Genomic DNA, 14,578 nt, shown 5'->3' with positions numbered 1-14,578 from the left:
AGTAAATAATGATATAAAATAATACAAATAATATTAATAATAAATACATAAATATTAATTAGCTAATTCATTAACTCATTATTACATTTATTCAATAAGGCGTCTGGATCAGGGAAATATTTAAATAAGCTAATTTTCTAATTCATTAGAATATAAAGTAACTGGAATCAATTGAGGTAAATTCATTGGGATAATTAATTAATCAGGTAGTTGATTTAGTATAACTCGGATTGCACTAATAGTTAATTATTGAATTACGCAGCAATAAATAAATATGCATTGACTACAGGGATCATTTATTAAAGGGTACTTTGACCAACGTATTTGCCCCAAAGGGCAGTTGGTTGGACCCTCTCTTGGATCAGGTGCAAACACATTGTTACAACTCAATGTGGTAGTAGTGGCCTGGTAGTAGTGGCTAATTAGCACTGAGGCCCTGTTGCCCTGCCACTGGGGTGCGAGTTGGTGAGTTATCATTATCACTTAATTAATACCTAGCCCCGGGTTAACAATGACATCAAGAAAAGGGTAGGGCACCAGGAAGGGGAAACAACCGGCCAAGAAGAGGCTGGTATCCCAGGTGTCTCCCCCACAATCTTCCTCTGATGAGGAATCCTGGCCAGTATGGCAGGAATTACAAGAAAAAAAATTCAGCCCTAGAGGCTCAAAGGATGGCTAGGCAGCCTCCCCAGTCGAGCGAGGTTCAACCATGCAGATCGACCAGGGAGACCAAAAGCCAGAGGAAGGCTAAATTAAAGGCAATGGCACAGGACCTAATGGACACGTTTGCCACACTTGAGTCTGCCCAGGTCCCAGAAGTTTCAACCAGGCATGATGCTGATGGTGCTTCATTAACTTTGAGGGTACGAAGTGTGGAAAAGCGAAGGTCATTTACTCCAGGGGCATCTGAACCATCATATGCGAAACAGGAATGACAAGATGAGGTGGAGGTTAGCTTCACTACAGCACACCCTTTGGAGGACCTTTGCAGGGCTACAACATCGCACTTATACACATCCCCCACATGACCTTGGGCTGGCGGCACTCCATTCAGCTACACTACATGCACACCTTACAACACACCGAATACAGGGTTGACCAACATGGCTTGGCCGTGTGCCAATCTGCAATTTAGTGTTTGGGGTATGCCTTATGTTGCTCCTTCCACGCAGGCTCAAACTGATAACATAACTAGTGTAGGGGCTTGGCCATATCCATCTGTGCCTAATACAGGCTATAATACAGTCCCATTGACTTATGGAGATTACTCCATGCCCCTGGGCGATCATCTAACCCCCCACTACAAAGGAAAAAATCTGAGAAGACAATACATGAATATATTCGGCCTACTCAATAGAAATGTCAATAAAAATGACATAGATAAAGAGGATGAAAAAGAGAAAGAAAAGCGTAGAAAGAAAAAGGAAGATAGGACATGGTCTAACTGGCTTCCCAGGTTCTTGATTTTTGCAGGAATCATAGTCAAGGCCCAGCCTTGGAGGGCTCAAGCCCCTTTTCAATTTTTGGATATTATGTATAGTGCTTACACAGATGTTGTGGACCAGGCTTGGCTGCAGTATGACCAAGCGTTCTGCATGCAGATTGCTAGTCATCAAAACATGCGCTGGGATGAACCCCAGCCAGGTCTGTGGCTTCAGCACATGACCCCTGCCAGGCCAAACATGGGTGACAGATTTGGTAGTGGTTACTTGAATAGAAAAATTGCCACTGCCCAAATTCCCTACCCCAGTGTGGGGCAGGCGGTTCAGCCCCGCATGCCTTGCTTTGAATATAATTCCAGTGGATTTTGCATAAGAAAGCATTGTAGATTTAGGCACGAGTACATTACCTGTGGTGAACAACACTCAAATTCATCCTGCTTTAAAGCAAGTGCCCAGTGGCAGAACAAAGGTGCAGGGGGTGGCAAAAAGCCTACCAGTGGCAGGAGTACCCCTGGAAAAGGGACCCAGCCCAATTAAGGTTAGGGTTTTAGAAGAATGGTTACGGTTCTGTCCTTGCAAAGAAGATGGCAGGTATTTATTGGACAGTTTTAGATCCAGATTTAGAATCCCGGCAGTAGGAGAACGCAAAGTGTTTATAGCGCAGGACCTCTGATCAATATCTGGCATGGAAATGATTGTTCAGAATAAGATTGACAAGGAAGTGAAGGAGGGTAGGGTTCTTGGACCTTTCCCAACACCACCCATAAAGAGATTGAGAGTTTCTCCTTTAGGGATCATACCCAAAAAGGCCCAGGGCGAGTTCCGGTTAATCCATCGCTTGTCCTTTCTGGAGGGAACATCAGTTAATGATGCCATTCTCCCAGAATTATGGACGGTTAGGTACATCTCATTCAATGAGGCAGTGAGTATGGTCAGGAGGTGTGGTGTGGGTGCTGAGATGGCAAAATGTGATATTAAATCAGCATTTAGAATTTTGCCTGTCCTCTTGACTTTAACTAATTGGGTTTCCATTTTCAAGGTTCATTTTACATAGACAGGGCTTTACCCAAGGGCTGCTCGGTGTTGTGCGCTGCTTTTGAAAAATTTAGTACATTCATAGAATGGAAGATTAGGCACAGGGTGTGCTGTAACTCTACAACCCATTACCTTGATGACTTCCTTTTCTGTGTGAAAAGGAATTCAGCTAATTGCAAATTTATATTGGATACCTTTCAGGCTCTGGCAAAAGAGCTTGGGCTTCCCCTTGCCAAGGAAAAGACAGAGGGACCAGCCACTTCCCTCACCTGTGTGACATGACACAGCAAAATTCGAGGCTGCTTCATAACAAATTACTGGATCTTAGGTCTAGGTTGGCATCTTTATTGAGCAAAAGAAATATATCACTTAAGGAGCTTCAGGAAACAGTCAGGCATTTAAAATTTGCCTGTAGAGTAGTGGCTCTGGGATGTGTGGTTCTATGAAGGGTCTACACAGACCAATGCACAGAACCAGAATAATTCGAGGTATGAGGGAAGATCTCCTTGCATGGAGTCAATTCCTGGAGAAATTAAACAGGATTTCCTTTTGGAGAAACAAAATAGGTTTGAGGGCAGACTTCCAAGTGTACTCGGACACCTCAGGAGCATTAGGATTCAGAATTTATTTCCGAGCCAGATGGTGTTCAGGCATATGGCCAGATGAATGGCATCAGAAAGGCATCACAAAGGACCTGAACTTTTTTTGGAATTTTTTCCAATTATGGATGCACTATGGCTTTGGGCGGAAGAATGGTCAAATTCAGTGGTCCATTTCTGGTGTGACAACTAAGTGGTCATTTATATCATAAACAACCTTACGTCACACTCAGAAAGGGTCATGACATTGGTCAGGGCCTTTACATTACAGGCACTGCAGTTTAACATTGGTGCATGCCCAGCATGTTCCAGGCATAGACAATAGGATAGCTGATGCTCTATCACACTAATAGATTGAGCGGTTCAGGGAGCTAGACCCAGGGAGCTGCCAGAAGTTCTTCCTCTAGAGGTCTGGCAAATTGGTGTGAAGACGCATACAGAGCAATAAGTTTGGCCCTGGCACCAAGGACAAGGAAGGGTTACTCAGTCATGAGTACAGAATTTCAGAAATTTAGGAAGATGGTTGACCTGGAGCTGGTTTGGCCAGCTCCAGTTCAGCACCTACAACAATTCATAGTATATCTTAACAGGAAAGGGCTGGTGCTGGGCACTATCCAGGGTAGGCTGTCGGTGCTGGCATTCCACACAAAAATAAATGGCTATAGGGACTTTTCAGGGGACTACAGAATAAGGAAAATGTTAGAGGGATGGTCTAAAGAGAGGGGGAGAGTGCTGGATACTAGGACACCTATTTCCCTTTCACTGTTGGAGTGCATATGTGAGAAATGGGTGCTCCTTTGCACTGACAAATATGAAAAGGTTTTACAGTGGTGCCTCGCATTGCGATGTTAATTCGTTCCAGCGAAATCACTGTTGAACAAAAACATCGCAATGCGAAATAAAAAAGCCCATAGAAACGCATTAAAACGTAATTAATGCATTCCTAGGGGCTTCAAACTCACCGTTCAGCGAAGATCCTCCATAGTGCGGCCATTTTCGCTGCCTGTTAAGCAAGGAATCCATCCCAGAAAACAGTGGGCAGCCATGTTTTTTTCCTGTTGGCCATTTTGAAACCGCCGATCAGCTGTGGGAAAATGGTCACTTTGTGATGATCGGTCATCGCAAAGTGAAAATACCCCATAGGGAACATCACAAAGCGATCGCAAAAAGTTCATCGCAAAGCGATTTTGTCGCTAAACGGAGTGGTCGCTAACGAGGCACCACTGTATTTAATACAGCTTCCCTTATAGCCTTTTTGGTGCCCTCAAAATTAGTGAATTGGTAGCTGGGGGTAAAGCAGACGAATCTAAGCTAGCCTTACAATGGCAGGATGCTAAAGTCCAGGACAGAAGAGTAAAAAAAGAGAGAGATTTCCAGCACACACTGCCTGAGTAGGGGTGCATTGCTTTCAGCTCTTTTGACAGTTCTTCTGACAGTCATTCACGCTCCTCGACCATTCCAAGATGCCATTCATGTTGCTGTACAACATCCAAAATACTGCAGGCCTAATAAGGTTGTGCTTTCCCTCAATATAAATAATTTAATCAGATTAATGACATTGTTCTACCTGAGGGATTCTATAATTAGTAGACTAGTGAAGCAGGAAGCCAAGCTATCTACCACGAGCACCTGGAGGAATTCCTGTTGTCTCCACTGGTGGAATTGCATATGAATATTCCTGTCATGCAAGCTGTAAAGATAATAAGCCACTGGCATTTTGTAAGCTATATAAATCCGTGGTTTCACATTAAATATTTAAAGCACAGGAGGTGTTATTTGTTAGGGTACTGATAAAAGGAGTCCAACCTTCACTGCTTTCTCTTTCAACCCCCCCCCCCAACTTCTCTTGGCAAATCTCTCTTTGTGAGAAGATGCTTCCCTGCCGCTCTGTATTTGTATTTCTCCCCCTCCCCCAACTCCATCTCCCCCACTGTATTTTGTTTTGGCTTCTCTGGAGGCGGGTTTCAGGCTTTGCAGGTGAAACACTCCAAATATTTTTACAGAAGATTTATCCTCCTCATATAAAAAGGAAATTCAAACTTTCCAGCATAAACATATGTGGAGCTGTCTGAGTGTCTCAGCTCTAAGCAGATGCCTGAAGTATCTACAGAGGGCTGCTTTCCCCCTTGAGATGTATTTGCAAATCTAGTCCAAATGTCCACAGCTTATTTGTTCAAAGTTATACTAACACAGGGGAGGGGGGCAAAGTGAACCTGTAGTAAAATAAGTTAAATAACATTAAAAGGATAGCAAAGGTGGTAAAATAATGGCTGTGGTAGGTAGCTGGTACCATAAAATAAACCATATATCAGCATTTTATGCATTGTAGAAATATAAGAATTCTTTGCCCTGACTAGGGCACTTATTATCAGGTGAGTTAAATTATGAAGCAAAAAAGCCCGCCTTCCTTCCTTCCTTCCTTCCTTCCTTCCTTCCTTCCTTCCTTCCTTCCTTCCTTCCTTCCTTCCTTCCTTCCTTCCAAAGTCTTTCTATTTTCAATAATTACCAGATCAAGCTTCAATGAAACAGAGATAACCAAAGACCTTTTAAAGTCCTTAGGATAAATTATGGTTTGTGTGCAAGTGAGAACACTGTTTAAAAGATTTATGTAATAGTTCTTCAAAGAATTTGAGACATTAGCACAGAGTAATAAATTAGCAGGAGATTCAAGTAAGGAATTAGTCACAATGGAAAAACCTTAGAATTTCTTCGATGCAGTGGTCTCCATCCTGCATCCTGTTTCCATTCCAAAAGGATATTCAAGATTTCCAGCCTGGCATTGCCCTAATGAATTTTGGAGCCATCTGCAAAACCTATCTCTGAAGTGGTCTGCAAAATGTATGTAATCAGAATGTATGAAAGTTTGAGAGTGACCATAAGCCTCCCTTGCTAGAAGTAAGTCCCATTCATTTCAATGGGACTTACTTCTACAAAAGCAAGATTCTTGTCAGAAATCCTTCTTCAGACTGAGCAACAGATTGAAGCTATCTCCAGCCTTCCTTGGTGGTCCAACCAAATCACTAGCCATTACTCATCTTGCACTCATTTTCTTCTACAACCCAAATATAGGGTTTTTTTCTCCCCCTGAAATAAATAGAAAAATAAATTACAAGTATGTTGAGTATCAAAAAAATGCATATTTTCTTTCTTCCAGGTAAGAGGATAGGGCGTTGTCATCTGGTTCTTACAAAGAGTCTTCCAGCCAAACTGAGTTGATGGAGCCCAAAAGTTGAAAGTTCTGTAACCGAAGGGCAGAGATGCATTTCTACAGCTCAGATGTACTTACAGTTGCACAGCCAATGCACAGCATGGACAAGATTCTTTTTTCTATTATGATTCCTCATATGCCTCAGCCACCATTCCCATAGCTGGGGATCTTGGGAGCTGTACTATGAAAATGTAACTTCTCTAAGCTCTGGATTGCTCGTGGAAAGTACTTAGCCAGGATCACCACCTTCACAAAAATTGTGGGAAACACTACAGGTTTGGGGTGGGCTGATTCACATTTTCCCCCCTGTTGCTCACATGATGCAATGGGAAAGGTGAATAAGCCTGGAGTCTCCCAGCCACAACCTGCTGTTTTCCTCCCCATCAGGAAGACTTCTAATTTTAAAAATACACATCTTTTTGGATTGTTCAGGCGTGCGATTGCTTGAACTGATGCAGGAAAAAAAGATGAGCCAAGTGCATGCACGCACACACACAAAGTGATGCTTTGCCAAACAGCCTTCCCCTTTGCCTCTTGCCTCATGAGGGAGGATGAGCCAAGTGTACACACACACACACACACACACACACACACACACACACACACACACACACACACACACACACACACACACACACACACACACACACACACACACACACAAAAGCAGTGCCAGCACTTATTCTCTTGGCAAAGGCTCTGTCTCCCAAGATACTTTTTAACAGCTTAACAAAGCTCTCCCACTCAACAAAAGGTGTTTTCTTTTTTTAAGACAAGGAAATGAAAAGTCTTTTCAAGATACAGTAGTTCCTTGGAACTGTGCCACCTACAGGTGCTTCAACAGAACTGCAATAATAAGGCATGTCCTGTCCACTCTATGTTTGCTTAAATCAAAGGGAATTGAGGCCCTGGTTCAACTTCACAGAAAAGGATTGCAAGTATGTAATCACACCTTCAGTCTGGCTGCAGTAATGTTACATCTTTGAAATCCTGACTCAAAGATATGGTAATTGTAGGGGGTCAGGAATAGCTTTGGAAGCTTGTTCTGCCAACCTTGTCTGCCAACCTTGTCTGCCAACTGCCCTTGTGATGGCTGAACTATCATCTGCTGGATGATATCAGAGATCTGCTGGCAGAAGGATCTGCTGGCAGAGTTGTTCTGTTTGTTAAGACAAGGGCAAAGAAATGGAAGAGAAGAGTTGAGTTATGCCTGATCTAAACTTATCCACCTTTTATTCCCTCTAATAGAATTTTTTTAAAAAATATATATGCTAAAACAAGGTAGTATGGGGAAAGGGTGCTGAGGGCTGCCAAACATGATAAAAATGTATCTCACACTCAAGAGGGAAAGGGGGGAATATCTGAGCCAAAATTTGTTTGGGGGTATGTGGGTTGCAGACCCCAGAGCTGTATGTGGCCCACAGAATATATTTCATTTATTCTTGATAAGAGCAAGTAGCATTCATATGTGGGTTGAGTTTGTGTTCTTACTGATGCAGGGCGTACAGCTGGATCACTTCATTGTTTAATTTCTATGCCTTTTCTGTTTTTCTGCTTTTTCATATTTTCTTTAAATTGAGGCGAACTACAGCAATGGCAGGGGACGTGGCAGCGCTGCAGGTTATTATTTATTTATTTAAGACATAAGACATAAGACATAAGAAATTTATTTGTCATTGCGCTCACAAGTGGGTGCAACGAAATGAGGTGCTCTTCCCCAAGGTAAAACTGGACAACACTACAAAAAAAAAGTTAAAATATACACAACTTTCACCATCCAAATATAGATACCCCGTTTTCTCTCAGCAATTAAAAAGTCCACCAAAAACTTTATTTTATTTATTGAATTTATATCCCACCTATCTAGTCAATAGACAACTCTGGGTGGCTTACAACATATAAAATAAGCAATTTAAAATATAATAATAATATAAGACATCATAATCAAACTGATTCAAGATGGAAAAAGTAAAAGAGTAAATTAAATAGTGGTTGGAGGGAAGGCCTGCCTAAACAGCCAGGTTTTCAAATGGCTTTTAAAGATGTCCAGGGAAAGGGTCATGCAGATCTCCGGAGGGAGATTATTCCAAAGGTGAGGAGCCACTGCTGAGAAGGCCCAGGCCTCCCTTGGTGTCAAGCAACTCAGCCTCAGCTCCTGGCTAGATCGAGTGATACGGGTAGATTTTGCTGGGAGTAGGCGCTCCACCAGGTATCGAGGCCCTAAACCGTTTAGGGCTTTGTACATACGCATTAAAACTTTGAAATCGACGCGGAACCAAATAGGCAGCCAAAGCAAAGCGGCCAGCATGGGAGAGATATGATGACGTTTTCTCACACCACTAAGGAGTCTGGCCGCCGCATTCTGCACCATTTGAAGCTTCAGCATCGACATCAAAGGTAGCCCCATGTAGAGCACATTACAGTTGTCTAATCTTGAGATTACAAGCACATGTACCAAAGTGGTGAGTGCCCCAACATCAAGATAGGCACGCAGCTGGGCTATCCGCCAAAGATGAAAATAGGTGGAGTGGACGACTGACGCCACCTGAGTCTCCATGGTGAGCGCCGGATCCAGATGGATCCCCAAGCTGTGTACCTCACTCTTCACGGTAAAAGTCCCCCCCTAAATGAGAGAGAGTTCCCCAGACTGCTGATGGTGGGGCCACCCACCCTCAGGACCTGCGTCTTGTCCAGATTCAGCCTCAGCCCATTTTCCTGCATCCATTGCAGTACAGCCTCCAAGCAGTGCTGAAGGGACAGAACGGCATCCACTGCAATTGGAAAAAAGGAGATGTGGAGCTGGGTGTCATCAGCGTACTGATGGCACGATGCTCCACACCCCCTGATAACCTCACCCAGCAGCCTCATATAGATATTAAACAACATTGTCAAGATAATCAAACCCTGCAGAACTCCACAATTGAGGCTCCGAGGGGCCGAGACCCTCTCCCCAAGTTGTACTCTCTGAGCACGATCCTCCAGGAAGGATCGGAGCCAGGCAAATGCCAGGCCACTAATTCCCAACTCAGAGAGCCTCCTCAGGAGGATACCGTGGTCAACGGTATCAAAGGCCACCGAGATATCGAGGACCAACAGAGACGTCTTACCTATGTCAGCCTCCCTCAGTAGGTCATAATAAGGGTGACCAATGCTGTTTCTGTACCGTGGTGTGGCCTGAAACCCAACTGGAACAGATCCAGGGAATTTGTTTTATCCAAACGCGCCTGAAGCTGATCGGCAACCACCCTCTCCACCACTTTGCTAATGAAAGAAACATTGGCGATGGGCCTATAATTGCCAATTTCATCCACCGCCAAGCTAGCTTTCTTCCTTATGGGTCTAATGAGTGTCTCCTTGAGGGCAACAGGAACCCTGCCCTCCAGGAAAGACCATTAATTATTGCTGTGGTTAAACCACAGAAGCCTCTGTGCTGCAAGGACAGAAGACCAGCAGTCGTAAGATCGAATCCACGTGACAGAGTGAGCTCCCGTCACTTGTCCCAGCTTCTGCCAACCTAGCAGTACGAAAGCATGTAAAAAATGCGAGTAGATAAATAGGTGCCACTACGGTGGGAAAGTGATGGCATTCTGTGTCTAGTCGCGCTGGCCACATGACCACGGAAACTGTCTTAGGACAAACACTGGCTTTATGTCTTGGAAACAGGGATGAGCCCTGCACCCTAGAGTCAGACATGACTGGACTAAATGTCAAGGGGAACCTTTACCTTACAGCAATGGCAGGGTTATGATCTGACTTTACATCATTTCTGGAATACAGTTTCACTGATTTCACTATAGCAGAATCTTGAAGTAAGTAACTAAACAAATTTGGTTCCTTACAAAATTGTTCCTAATGCTGTCCTGCAAGGATTTCTATGTAAACAAGCTCCTTAGTGGTAATCTGAATGTGGTGCTAGAGATTTATAAGTTTGTCTTCACAAAATTGTGTGATTCATTCTCCCTGGTTCTTTATGTGTTCCTTGTCCATATTTTCAACAAAATCCTTTCCCCACATCAGCATTTTCTGTGTAGGCTTCTTCTCTGCTTTCCATGTTTTATCAGCAGTTGGGCCTACACTAGTATGATGTCAATGCCTGTGAGATTTACTTTATACTACATATACTGCATCAAATATAAATCACAAGTCTGCTGATTTTTTTCTTATGCAAAAGCAATATCTCTTCAGATTTCCACCTGGGCATGACATCAGTGTGGGATAAATCTTCCCATAAGTAAAAAAACAAAACAAAACTGCACACAATTTAATATTTAGCAAACAAGCTCCTACTTCATATGCATGTCACCATAAGTGTTAAACATGACAACGTCACAATCCTCTTATTCAAGCCCCCTCCCTACTATATAACATTTATGAATCAAAACTACCTCACATTTATGTACCAACCAGGAGTGAGCAGAACAATGGCATGGCCTTTGCTTAGAAAACATGTTGAATCAGCTAAAAACATATATGTGGAGATGTGTTTGCATTTTATCATTGATACCTAGGTATCAACTTTGTAGCTAGACATATGGAAAAAGTTAAGTTTATTTTAATACATGTTAAGATTCATTTAACACATGTCAAGATTCATGTCACCTGTCATCCAGTGAAGGAGACATGAATAACATCCAACTGGTCATGGGCAGAGGAAGATATGGCATTGGCAGAGTAGCCATCGAGTCCAGAAGAATAGGGGATAGAAGTCTGAAGACTGTTCCCTGTTCTAGCTCTGTTGCCAGTTGCCAAGCCTGTGTTGATCCCACTGTCAACATGTCACTCAGGTAGCATCTGTAATCTGTTCTGTTTTTTTCCATCTGAAGTGGATTGCCCAGTTGTGTCCCTACCTTGAAACCGGATCCCTCACAATGCTGGTCCATGCACTGGTAGTCTCGAGATTAGACTACTGTGACACTCTATAATGTGGGGTTGTCCTTAAGTAGGGTTGCCAGATACATGGCTACCAAAAGGAGGACATAGAAAGACAAAAAAGGGGACAGAGGAGGACGTACCATAACTCACGCTTTCCTCCACCCTCAACCGCAAACACACAACTCTCCCCACTGTTTTTCAAACCAAAACAAAAGCCTCTGGCGGTGCCGGCTGTACAAAGGCAGGAGCGCTACAGTGCTTTCCACGCTCCCTGGGAGAAACCTTGAGATAAGGAAGGAGAGTGCAGGGGGAAAGCAACGGGAGCGTCCTGTGGAGGCAGTCATTTTGTGGAGGGCTTAGCTGCCCTAAGACAAACTGGCAGGGAAAGTGGGAGAGCTCAGGGAGCAGACGGGCTTCCATCTGAGCTGTTGCCGAGTCAGGTTTTTCAGTTGCGCTCCTCTCGTGGAGCAAAGAGGAGAAGTTGAGCAAACAGGAAGTGTGGTGGCTGCACAAACAGCAGCAACAGCAGCTGCTGCCGCCACTCTGATTCATTGGGTCTTGAAGTTGTCTGAAAGGGGGAGGAGAGGAGGAGGAGGAGTTGCTGCTCCTGCTCGCCTGTGGGAAGGAAAGCGCCTGGCTGCGTGTTGCCAAAAAGTCTCTTGCTTGCCAGAGAGAAGCACCCCCCCTCAGTCAGGGAGAAGCATGGCTCCTGGCTCTTGCTCGCTCACCCACCTGCCCACAACATGCACTCTAAGGCCTCCCCCCCTCATGAGTGCAACATGCCCAAAAGCCAGACATTTTAAAGGTTTTTAGCTTTGCCTGCTGGACGGATGACATTAGGCTAAAAAGGAGGACATGTCTTCTTTTTGCCGGACGTCTGACAGCCATACCCTTAAAGCTGCTACAGAAACTTCAGCAGGTCCAGAACATGGTGGCCAGATTGCTGAATGGAGTGAAGAAATAATATCATATCTCCCTTACCCTGGCCAACTTGCACTGGTTACCTGTTCATTTCTGTGCACGCTTCAAGGTGTTGATGCTGACATACAAGTCCCTAAAAGGTTTGGGACCTCAATACCTGGCAGAATGCCTTTTTCCAGTGAGATCTTCCAAACCTGCCTGATTTTCCCAGGCTGGGCAGTTGAAATTACTGACCCTGAAAGAGGCACAGAAAGAGAAGATCAGAAACCAGATCTTCTTGGCAGTCGCCACCCACCTCTGGAATGATTCCCTGGCCCCTTCACTGGGAATTTTCAAACAAGCTCTGAAAATCTCTGCTTAGACGGGCATTCCCAGAATTGACATCATCATAACACTGAGGATTTTCATCACTTTCACTATCTGTTCTGCCACCTTGCCTTTTAAGTTATTTTTCGTTATTCTATGTTGTTTTTGTGTGTCTGGTTTTATAGGTCTTTTTTTTTTTGTATAGTTATTATGTTCAATTCTTTTAAAGTGTTGTCTGTTATTTCACTCTGTTGTGAACTGCCCAGAATGGCCTTGGTAGCCAGATGGGCGGTATAGAAGTTAGCTAACTAACTAACTAACTAACTAACTAACTAATTAACTAACTAACTAACTAAATACTGTAAATAAATAAATAAATAAATAAATAAATAAATAAATAAATAAATAAATAAATAAATAAATAAATAAATAAATAAATAAATAAATAAATAAATAAATATCTGCTTAGATCAGGCATGGGGACTCCAGTTGTCCAGATGATGTTTAAGTCTAACTCTAACACCCTCAACTAGTGTGGCCATGGTCTACTAGGATTTGTAGAGCCCCAGGTTCTCCATCTCATTATTAGGTCAAATGTTCAGAAGCGATATCTACCTTCTTGTGGCTGAATGAATCTTAAAAGGGGGATGGAAAAGGCCTCATGCTGTGCTCTTGTCAGAAATCTATTATATCAGCACCTCATACTAATTGAATGTCTTCAGGATGTAAATGAAATGTACTCTAATTATCTGTTTAGGTTCATTCTCCCACCTTGTGGGCTTTCTATTATCTTAGCCATGAGATAAGAAGCCTGGTTACATTACATCTCTAAACTTCAATGCAATTAATAACTAACGTTCCCCCTCTTTTTTCATTTCTCAGCCAGAGATTGAGATTAGATATTTAGGTACAATATGAGCTATTCCCCTGCCTCTGTTATGTTATCCTGCCAGCTTCTGAGGCTCCTTTTCCTTTGTTTATGGACTTCACAAGGAGCTGAAATGTGTTAATTAGACTACATTCCTGCAGCTGTTTATATAAAGATGTACTTGCATGTTGGAGCTTCTTTTCTGGTTTTGTATTAGCCAAGGGCAGTGGCATAAATGATCATCTGTATTCCAGCCTTCTTTTTTTCCTCATTTCCATCATGATTTTTGTGGTGGGAACAACATCTGGCCGCAAGATTCTGTTGTTTTCACTCTACAAGTCATCTCCAGTTTTAATTTCAGGTTAGGTCATGTGCAGTCATTCTCAAACCACTTCAAGGAGACAACTTCAGGTTCAGCAGCTTGAGGAGTTCTTCCCCCTCCTTGTAAAATCTTGTTCCGCAGGTTTGCTCATGCCTCACTCCAATCCCACATCCAAGGAGAAAAGCCTGCTAGCTGCAAAAACGACTTGGCTGTGCAACAAGAGATAGGTCTAAGGCTAGATAGGACACTAGTTCAAATAAACAAAAGGAAAAAGCTGTTTTAAGTCTCCTTATCGTAGGCCACAGTAGTGATAACTTAACATTCCCACCCTGATTAATCAACCTGTATATCTATCTATGAGGTAAATCATAATCTTGATCACACCACTCTTTGAAGCACAGAGGTTGGTTTCCCTGAATCATGGTACTGAGGTAATAATCTTCTGCCCTTGGAGAAAACACTCTGCTTCTGTTTTTCAAATTATCTCTTGGACAGATTGAATCCATATTAAAATTACAGACATGCCGAAGGGTTGTGCATGTTCATATTCTGTTTTTTCCTGGTAATCTGGAGCTATGTGGACCTTTGCTAGCTCAAGCAATTAAAAGAGCCACAGCATTTCCCTTAATGGTATAAGGAAAGAGCAAGTGAATTTGGACTCCGTTTCTTCAGGAAAAAAAGAAGTGTGAATTTTCCCATGTTCTCTGCATATCTGGCCTGGAGTTACTTCTTCCTTTGTGTCAGAAGCAATCCTGGGATACTATCTTCAGAGTATCACAGAGCAATTAGTTTTGTTCCTCATTGCACTGTTTAAATTGATTTTTTTGCCCTCACCAACTGTTGTGCAACAGAAATGTGCCAGATACTAGTTTGGCTCAAATGTTGTGAACACAGGCCAGACAATAATGACACAAATCCAGGAAGGGCTCCAGTGGTCTGAACTGTGATCTCTTGATTACAAGAATTGAACTTGGTGATTTCTTGCCACCAGAAAATGGGCTTGCC

The sequence above is a fragment of the Pogona vitticeps genome, chromosome 2 (assembly GCF_051106095.1).
Source record: "Pogona vitticeps strain Pit_001003342236 chromosome 2, PviZW2.1, whole genome shotgun sequence".
In the NCBI taxonomy this organism is placed as follows: Eukaryota; Metazoa; Chordata; class Lepidosauria; order Squamata; family Agamidae; genus Pogona; species Pogona vitticeps.
This window is presented reverse-complemented; position numbering follows the sequence as displayed.